At 41.6% G+C, this 9,698-nt stretch overlaps 3 long non-coding RNA genes across 3 annotated transcripts in view; 2 read left to right on the forward strand and 1 right to left on the reverse strand.

The window, feature by feature from the left end:
* The window catches only part of LOC146672538 (uncharacterized), a 131,309-nt gene extending 130,732 nt beyond the window's left edge, over positions 1–577 (forward strand). Inside the window, exon 2 of the long non-coding RNA XR_014910372.1 lies at positions 301–577. This is a non-coding gene — a long non-coding RNA (uncharacterized LOC146672538). The remainder of the gene's footprint in view (positions 1–300) is intronic.
* Positions 1–2,500, forward strand: part of LOC146672537 (uncharacterized) — a 134,939-nt gene extending 132,439 nt beyond the window's left edge. The window contains exon 2 of the long non-coding RNA XR_014910378.1: positions 1,760–2,500. This is a non-coding gene — a long non-coding RNA (uncharacterized LOC146672537). The remainder of the gene's footprint in view (positions 1–1,759) is intronic.
* Positions 2,501–6,236: 3,736 nt separating this feature from the next.
* Positions 6,237–8,901, reverse strand: LOC146672544 (uncharacterized). The gene is made up of 3 exons (XR_014910579.1): positions 8,784–8,901; positions 6,754–6,865; positions 6,237–6,673 (listed from the first exon to the last, which is right to left on the reverse strand). It is a non-coding gene; the product is annotated as an uncharacterized LOC146672544 (long non-coding RNA).
* Between the last annotated feature and the right edge of the window lie 797 nt (positions 8,902–9,698).

Raw genomic sequence — 9,698 nt, forward strand, 5'->3', positions numbered from 1 at the left:
CACAACTGTTTTCCTGCTGTAGGTGAGTGGGCCTGCATGTCTGCTGATGTTGTACTGATAAAAGGTTAACACCATGTTTAACTACAGCTGCTTCTCTTGTGATCTTATCTGCAAAAACTTTCCCTAATGCAACTGAATCTCTCCCTCACATGTGTGCTGCACATTTACAAACGGCAATTCTACTGGTTAATAACACTGCCTCCAGCAGATTTTGCAAGAGTTTGGTGTGTTCTGCAGGTTTCCCTGTTGAAGTTATCTCACCTCGTCTCACTCACTGCACTACAAAGAAATGTACAGTAGCAAATGCATACTGCCTATCAGTGTATATTGTCTCTCTACAGCTTTACACGCTTCCGTTAAAGCTAGCATCTCTGCTGCTCAAGCAAATATGAAACATGCTAGTTGGCCTACATAGATAACTCTCTCTCACTGTCTGCTACAGTAAAACCTGTTCTAGTCTGTCCCTCTGCTGTTGTAAAACTCAAATCATCAACAAACCAAACCTTTCCCTCAACAAGTGGCACATCTATTAAGTCATCCCTCAGCTTACACTTCTTCTCCTCGCGCTCTCTACACTCATGAGAAGTGGCCTCCTCCGTTGGCAAAAAGGGTTGGACAGATTCAGAATTGTGCACCACTTTATGGTAATATGTGTGGTTGTGAGAGTAACAGTAACATTAAAGACAAGTGTCTTGTAGATGATAGAAATGTAAGTTTAGTCTGCGATAGTAAACATCTACCTCGTGTGGAACTAACAGTGTCAAAGGGTGAAATAAACTATTGAAACATTGTACAGCTTAAGCTGCTGCACATACTGATCTCACGCATGGAGGTAAAGCACGAGCAACTAGAGCTAATCTTTTAGGATAGTAAGTTACTGGCTTCACTTGTGGAAAAAGTGCTGTTAGTTATTTTACAGTCACCTGGCATTTGTGCTGTTCACAGAACCACAAGTCCATCGCTGGACCTCCTCTGCGCTATCACTTTTTGGAGCTTGGCACGCTCCCTCAGCTTCCATCTTATGGGCGATCCTCTCAGTCACTCCTTCTCATCATGGCATCTCACGACATCTACAAATTGAAAAAATGACACTCCTCTCGCCACACGGCTTTCGCCATGTGTCAACTCCCCAATGAGACATGTACAAGAATGTTGCACAGTCTCCCTAAAACAATCTCCAGGGTTTGTCCCTTGGAGCAGCTTCACTCGCTGTAACCCTGTGTAAAAACATTAGTCAGCACTTAAATGTTCAGCTTGTTTAGCTCCCAGCTCCTGTATCACAGAAGACAAAGTCTTAAATTTAAAACAACTTCACATTTGCAACCAACTGTAGATCATAAGAGTAATAAAGTATTTAGCATCACAGAGACAAGTATCATTGCAGGTTTATTCTAAACTCATTAAACTCCTACTTTTTCCCATAATTTGTTCCAAATTATTTAACATCTCAATGTTATTCCACATTGTAATCAGTGACTTCCCTTAAGTTTGTCACTCACCATGAGCCCAACAGTGTGGTCAGATAATGAGCTCCATGTAACTATTCTGTAACCACTGCACATCTGTTCAATCGTCACTTGTCTGTCTGTGCTGAATCCTTTACAAATCACATGATCAACCATCTGCTGTAAAAAGAAATGTAAATGTTAGCGCTGCGCAGGTGTATACACTTTCTCACAGTAATGTCTGTGAGCAACACAAGTTAGTGAATAACACACACACATGGTAAATTCACAGACAGAGAATTTAAACTAAAAAGGTTAAATTTTCAGAGTTCACATAGTCATGTGACCCAAGTTTCCTCCTGTGGTCTCCTTCTCCTGCAACAGAGACACACACAGAGATACATCCACACCTTTGTCAGGTGGGGGTTGACTTCACACAATGGTGTTAAGTCAGTCAGTCAGTTCCCCATTTATTTTAAAATTCTTACTCATTCACTCAGTGATTCCTTCTTTTGCTAATTGTGGAAATTATCGTCGCATTCGTTTCCACGCTCAGCAAAACGACGTCATTTCAAAAAGAAAAATAATTTAGACTGGATTTCCTCGTTGAATCCTTTTGGACAGGAACTTGTTTCCTAATTGTCCCAAATAAGAGCCCATTTTAATTTTGGAGAAGCTCACTTTGCAACAGTTTTCTCGACGACGCTTCGGTTCTAATCGTGCAGATCTGCTCAAACAGAGATCATCAAACAAAACTTTCAGTGCACCATGAAAGTAACAAAATAAAAGAAAGATAGGCCTTGTTTAAGTCATGACACGTGTTCTTCATGCCAGGGGGATAAATCGTAACAACCCAATTGGCAGGTTCAACTTTAGTAATAAAAGACAAATCAAACAGCCAGTTTAATCTCAAACATTCATCCAATCAGCCATACACACAACATACAGCATAACCCTGTTGTCTTAGCACATAATAAGTTTTAGTTCTCATGTAACTAAATGTGTGCCATGGTAAAACTTCTTCACACACCAGAAACTCACAATCAGCTCACTCAGCTCACTCATTTAAGACCTCTCATCAGCATTCTGTTTTCTCCTCTATGATGCAACCATCTGTCCTCCTATAATATTCAGTCCACTAGTCTATGTATCACTTTCATCTTACTAGTGACTTGGACAAGATGACAAACAGAATCTCATGCTTAAGATGCTGTCTGGTCTCATTAGTATCATTGTATGTGTATATGCATGTGGGGTTAGTATAGTTAATGCATTTTCTGTATGTTTTTGTGTTCCTCTCTCATCACACTTCCATTATTCTCATCACTGCTTAAAACAACACACATCTCTCTCTGTTTTTTTTCTTTAACTGTACTTTTCTCCAAAACAGAAAATAGCATTACAGCTGTTTCAGACTGAGAAACACCAAACACTCTTCATGCCATCATTCATCCACACAACTATTTTATTTCTTTTCGTCCACTGGGCAGGTGACCTGCAGAATCACGTCTGCCCCAGCTGGATACCTTTCACACACACCATGACGTCAGACACTCTCACACTCGCCGAATTGATCAGGAGAAAAACTTTCTTCATCTTCACACTCTGTTACAGAAACACCATATGGTTTTTTTTTTTTTTTGTGTTGTGTTGTGTCAGGGATGGATATGTAGTTGTAACGTTTGTGTTCACTAACTTTACTTTCTGTTTCCTACCTTGCCTAGTCTGTAATGGACTCAATGCTGCTCCTAATATGCCTTTAATCTCTCCTCCACCTCTGCCTCTGCTCTCTCACGCTCTTCTCTGGCTCTTCTTTCTGCTAACATTCTTGCTCTTCCTAATGCTTTTCTACGGTGTTGTTCTAGAGTAGTTGCAGTGGATTGAGCTGTAGTTTCATCCTCAGGTTTCACAACTACTTCTTGCAATATTGCTCTTTTAACATTCTGTGCTTCTCTCCTTTCTTAAATTTGTATAGTCTTAGTTTAAGCAGTAGGATCAAAGCCATTCCTTTGATCCTGACCACCTCTCCAGCCACTCTGTGCTGGGGGAGGTTTTATTGTAGATACATCCTATCTGAAAGATCTGTTTCTTCTGATGTAAACTTCCTGGGTTTATGACCCTTGTGGTCAGCAGGAGGACACACACACACACACACACACACACACACACACACACACACACACACACACACACACACACACACACACTCTCACATAACACACACACACACACACACACACACACAGTGTATACATTTACATACAGTCCTTGGCTTTGTAACCAAAGGGGGGTTGCAGGGGGAGGTGTTTTGTAAACTATTGTTTGAAGTTTGTCAATAAAAGGCAGCGAGAGGAGGCCACCATTGTGGTCATTTCGAAGTGCTGGTCACAGATGAGAGGCCTCCCTTGCGCAAGAAATCGATCGAACATTGTTGCCTTGCTTTTCTTTCATGGGAATAAGTCTTGGATACAGCGGGGTCTGAGTTTAGACCCAACAGTTTGAGCACTGATACCTGCCATTGCTGGCATTGAAAGATGCAACGCCAGCAATGTGGATTGTCAAGACTCAAACCAATCATCAAGCAAAGACAACAGGGATCATTTGTTTCTGTTTATTTAGCATTCACAGCATTTGTAGTTGCCTTCTGTGCAGGGGAAGTCCACGCACACTGTGTGGTACGGCCATCCGCAGAAGGTGCATTCAACCTCTGTAAGAGAAACGAGATTGTCTGAGACTGAAATGATATTCACTAAAGAAGTGGTGATTTGTAAAACTTCACATTTTGATCCGGGACGTACTCTGCATGAAAACAAGCGCTCACTCTTCCTGCTCAACAAATGACAAGGGCGGAGCCTTATACCACCCTAGACAAATGCTACACAGTGCCGTCCCGCAACTATTTTTCTATTGTTGCACTACCTGCTCTGTACACGCAGCGTCGAGCAACGGTGGAGACGGAATTTCAAGCAGGACAACATTTTGCTGCAACAACAAAACGTGAGACATTTGTTGTTTTATGTTTATTTATTGTTATGAGAGAATCATGATCTCAATTCTAAGCCAAAAAATGGTGATTCTCATTTTATGCAAAATCGTGCAGCCCTAACATTAACACAAAACTATTGTTTCACCAGAGAAACACACATGAAGAGAGAGAGAGAGACAATAACAGCTACCAAACAGTCGTCATAATTCGTCACACAATGAGAAAAGGACAAATCAACAAGTAACAATGACTAATTAATATTAAAATCTGTAACATAATGTATTGTTTGGAGTTTAGTCTGATTGGTTCAGGATGACCTGCCATTATCCAATCACACGTCTGCTTACCTGCATCTTTTCTCTTTTTTCTAACCTGGGCCCTGTTTCAGGAAGCCGGTTTAGAAAACTTAGAGTGAAAAACGATACTCAGGGTCGAGTAACCCCGAACTGTCCAACTCGGAATATTCGGTTTCAGAAAGGCTGATAACAATTAGTTCAGTCAACGCGGAGTTGCTTTAACCCCAAGTGAAGCGCGCGGACGAGGATACATAAAGCCCTGATAAGCGGAGCACAGATTAAGCGAGTCACCATGGAGACGGAGGGAAAGAAGGCGCGGTCAATGTATTTCACAGCGCTTGAGGCCGAAATTCTGATGGCAGCATATGCCGATAACATGCAAATTCCGCGGAAAAAAGTAACACAGCTTCAGCTGCAAATGAAAGGGAGCATGCATGGCAAAACATAGCCGACAGAGTCAATGCGTGAGTGTTAATATAAACATTGATCGAGGGATTTCCACCCATTTAACACGTTATTTTATCATATGTTATTTTATTTGTTATTTTATACATTTTATTTTGTGATGTGATGTGAGCACAGGTGCAACCCAACAGGCCCCAAACGTTCCTGGCAGCAAGTAAAAATGAAATATAAAAATATAGTCCAAACAGGTAAGGTGTAATTGTATTATGAGCCATAGTGCTTGGTCTGTTTGTCCGATGTAAATCAATTGCAGTTAGAGGCTACATTAATTTTCTTTCTGTAAGCACTTATTGAAATTATCTGAGCACATTACAAGTACATATTTGCTTACTCTGTATGCTCAAATGTGGCCCGTTATAGCCAACAGAAAAAAAGCGGAGGCCCGAAAAACAGGTGGGGGTCCTCCACCACCACCACTCACAGAGGCTGAGCAGTTTGCCCTCAGCCAAAACAGTGGGCGCCCTGTGGCCGAAGGCATCTCTGCGGGGACATCCTCTGAGTCAATAACCCCGCAAGACACAAGTGCCTACATAGGGGGTAAATTCAAAATAATACATGATGTGCATACATCCTTTCTTCACAGTCACCTTTGCAGTGCGACACATTCATTTGATAAACTCTTTACCATAATGGATTATTTTGTAGTGAAGTTATTTTCCGACTGATTTTGCCTTCCCTCAGCCTTGGTTGTCTTTGAGAGCATAATGACAATGAAGTGTAAGGTGATTGGTATGTTTGTTAATTGCCATTTGGTCCCTTGTAAGTTATAAGTGACCTGTATAAACCTCATATTCTATCAGTTGATGGTGGTGGTGTACTGCATCTGGTGCAGCCTCCTGTTGAGCCAGACCAACATGCAGTTGTGAGTAATACTCCACAGATTATATGAGTTTACAGTAGAACAGCAATGTTGTTTATTTCTTTACTACAGGAAAATAATGAAGAAACATTGACAGCTGTTACAGAGGAGGAAGCAACAGAGACACTTTATGAGGTTTACATCTTTTAATACTTTGTGTACAGGAAATACAGGCGACCAATAAAGCCAGTTGAACAAAAAATCTGTTTATTCTTCTTTCAACATGTTGAGGTGATGGGTCAAAAGAAATGATTGTGACATATGGTGTCTCTGACTGCGCTTCCATCTTGTATGTCCGTGGGAGGGTCAGGATGTTCATGGTTTGGATCACTGCTGATGTTTGGTTCAGAAGGACAGTGTTCTCCTCTAATTGTGGCAATGTTGTGAAGAATCACACATGCCACAATAATGTCACATGCCCTTTCTGGGGTGACCCTGAGTCTTTGCAGGCACTGGAACCGGGCCTTAAGCATTCCGATAGTCATTTCAATTCTGGCTCTTGTCCTGCAATTAGCCAGATTATATCGCTGCTGTGGGCCCGGTTCAGGGTCAGAGTAAGGGGTAAGCAAATAGGGTAAACATGGATACCCCCTATCACCAAGCAAGTAGCCAGTGGACTCTCCTAAGACAGAAGGATACACTTCAGTTCAAATGTCCCTGAAGCAATTGGTCTTTATATATTTTAAAGTATTCTCAACTCACCATGTCCAAATTTTGTGCTCAGTGTACATTCACGGAATATTTGTGAGTCATGGACAGAGCCTGGCCACTTGGCTTCCACATTTGTGATAATGTTGGCAGCATCACATATGATCTTCACAGTGCAGAGAACACAAATTAGCATCCATTACTATAATGAAATAATTTGTTAGTTTGACATGCTACAGGGAACTATGTACCTGTACATTAATGCTGTGGAAAGACTTCCTGTTCACATAGTCTCCTTCATTTACTGAAGGAGCAATGACTGGAATGTGAGTGCCATCTGTACAGCCAATCACGCCTGGGAACCGTGAAAATAAATGTAAAATTTAAGTAGTAGTCCAAGTATCACCACATCATGAATTAAGTTTTGTTCATCCTGATACCTGCAATTTTGTGGCATCCCTCTTTGATAAATCTTGTGGATCTATGACCGGGGAACACAAACGTGTACAGGAGACGTTTCAGTGCAACTGTAACATTCCTGACTGCCCAACAGACGGTAGCCTTGGAAACGTGCTCAGCGTCACCAATATTATACAGAAAGCTCCCGTTTGCAAAAAAACGAAGTGCGATACAAATAATATGTACAGAACTGAGAGCATGTCCGCGATGTGTCACATGCGTAATATATGGCCTGAGGATGTTATCCAAATAAATTATAGATTGTGCTGAGAAACGGTAACGTTCACACAGAAAATCATCAGGAAATGATAAAATGTCCAAACGCGCTCTAATCACTCTCTCCCGGCGGAGAGCTCTGCGGAGAATTTGGGCTTCAACATCTACTGGCTCTTCAAGGAAGGGACACGCCATGTCCGACACTTCCTACTGTCAGGTTTCCGACAAAGGGGCGGAGACAGTCAGGGTTAGTTGTAGTAAACCTGCTAGGGGGCAGGTTAGCTTCACGGCGTGTGTCGTCATAGTGACTCACTCAGGCTTCAGCTGAACTCGCTTTGTAAAACCGAAAACCCAGAGTTTTCGTTAACTCAGGGTATACTTACTCAGTTTTTCCACTAAACCGGCTTCCTGAAACAGGGCCCTGAGCACCTGATGGCTTTGAACTTTTGTTGTCCATCTTCCATTGGTTTGAATTTTGCGATCCAGTACAAACACAAATCCCCCAACCCGAGGATCAGCACAATTAACCTAACAGACCTACACCTTAGTTCACAGATTCACTTTGTCTAAGGTTGATTTCTGGGATTTCACACAACCCAGGATTCAGATCGTGAATCCATGATGGGCTTGGATTTACATCATTATAAATGAAATGTGCTCTACTTGGAAGCAGCCGGCCCCGCCCCTTTTGACGGGTTGTGTGAGACTTTAAATCATCAAACTGTAAATTATAAATTTAAATTGTTATTGATCCTTTACCCCGAGTCCTAAAGTGTAGATTTATTTTCTTACTCTTCTTATATTTATTGTTTGTTTACTTGCACCGCTGTAACTGCAGCCTCGTCGTCTCGTCTCTCTATATGCTGGACTGTCTGTAGCGGAGATGACAATAAAGTTTACTTTGACTTCAGCAGCGCGCAGGCGCACCGAGGGCTCTCGCGCTCACTTTATAGAATTTAGAAAAAACATGGGTGCAGATTATAAGTCTGTATCATAATATCTGTTTGTTGTTTTTATTTTGTTTTGCGAGTTGGTTATTAGATGCCGCTCCAGCCAGAGACTCCCCGCCGCCCCGCCCTCTCCTCCCTGTGCCGCCAGCAGCAGGCGCACCTCGCAAACGGAGGGCGCCCTTACTCCCAGCAAATGGCTGATAGAAAACCGATCGGTGCCTACGAATTTCCCAATATGCGCTGGCATGACGTCGGGGAAGCATGGGTACGACCGATTATTTTATTTTTTTCTTGCCCGTGATGCCCCCCCCACCACGATGCATTCTATTGGTTTGCACCCAGCTGTGGTTTCCTGTTTTGCTGGACTCTGGAGAGCCCCGCCTTTAACGCTCTTCTCTCACAGAGAGCAACAGAAAACTTGGAAAAACTCCAGATTGACTGAACTCAGTTCAAAGTTACCTTGACACCTTTAGATGTGAGACGTAGTGATGGTCCGCTTGAAGCTGACGCTCCGGTGCGTGTGTCAGAAAGATCAACGCGCTGCTTCAGAAGCACCGTGTCGAGGCTTGATTCGTTTGGCCAGAGTCACGTGATCAGTGACGTCTGAAGCTTCGTTTAGAACGTACCTTTTTTTAAATCGAACTTTATTGAAACATAATGAGTATACAACATACAAACAGATGAAGTTTACAAAAGAACAGAACATGAACATACAGAACCAGGAGTAAAAAAATGATGATATGAGTAGGCGAAAAAAATCAACATATAAATATTGTTCTGAGAGGCTTTTTGTTGGTTGAGTCTGAAATTGATTGTATGTACAATTCATATCCTTATAAAAAGGCAGAAATATGGTGTTTTATTAATAAACTTACATTTATGGATATAAAATAGCTAAAAGTATTAACAAATTTTTTATAAAAAAACATTTATCATTCTTCCTGGGGAACTTAAAGAAACAGAATAAAACATTTTCCATCGTAAAGAAAACTCCCTTAAAATATGGACAATAACAAAACTGCTAAATTCTTCCAGAATCTCTGTGTAGAGGAACCAAAAGAGATGTGCCACAGTTTCTGGATGATCCCCACAGAAAGTTCAATTAGTATTTATGTCTCTTTTAAATGTTACCATATAGTGACTGGCTGGGTCACATTTATGAAGAATTTTATATGAGATTTCCTTCACCTTGTTCACAATTAGATATTTATGGGATCATCCAGACTGTCTTCCAGGTGATATCTGGAACATGTCGGTTCCAGTAAGATATTCTATATATGGGAGAGACATGAGATCTTCTTGGAATAAACTACGTATTCTCTTATTGCTGTTACCAAGTTCCTGTGAAAAGCAGATTTTTCCCACTGCTGACTC

The sequence above is a fragment of the Rhamphochromis longiceps genome, linkage group LG3, assembly GCF_057381845.1.
Source record: "Rhamphochromis longiceps isolate RC_006_pf linkage group LG3, R_longiceps_female_GT1.1, whole genome shotgun sequence".
In the NCBI taxonomy this organism is placed as follows: domain Eukaryota; kingdom Metazoa; phylum Chordata; class Actinopteri; order Cichliformes; family Cichlidae; genus Rhamphochromis; species Rhamphochromis longiceps.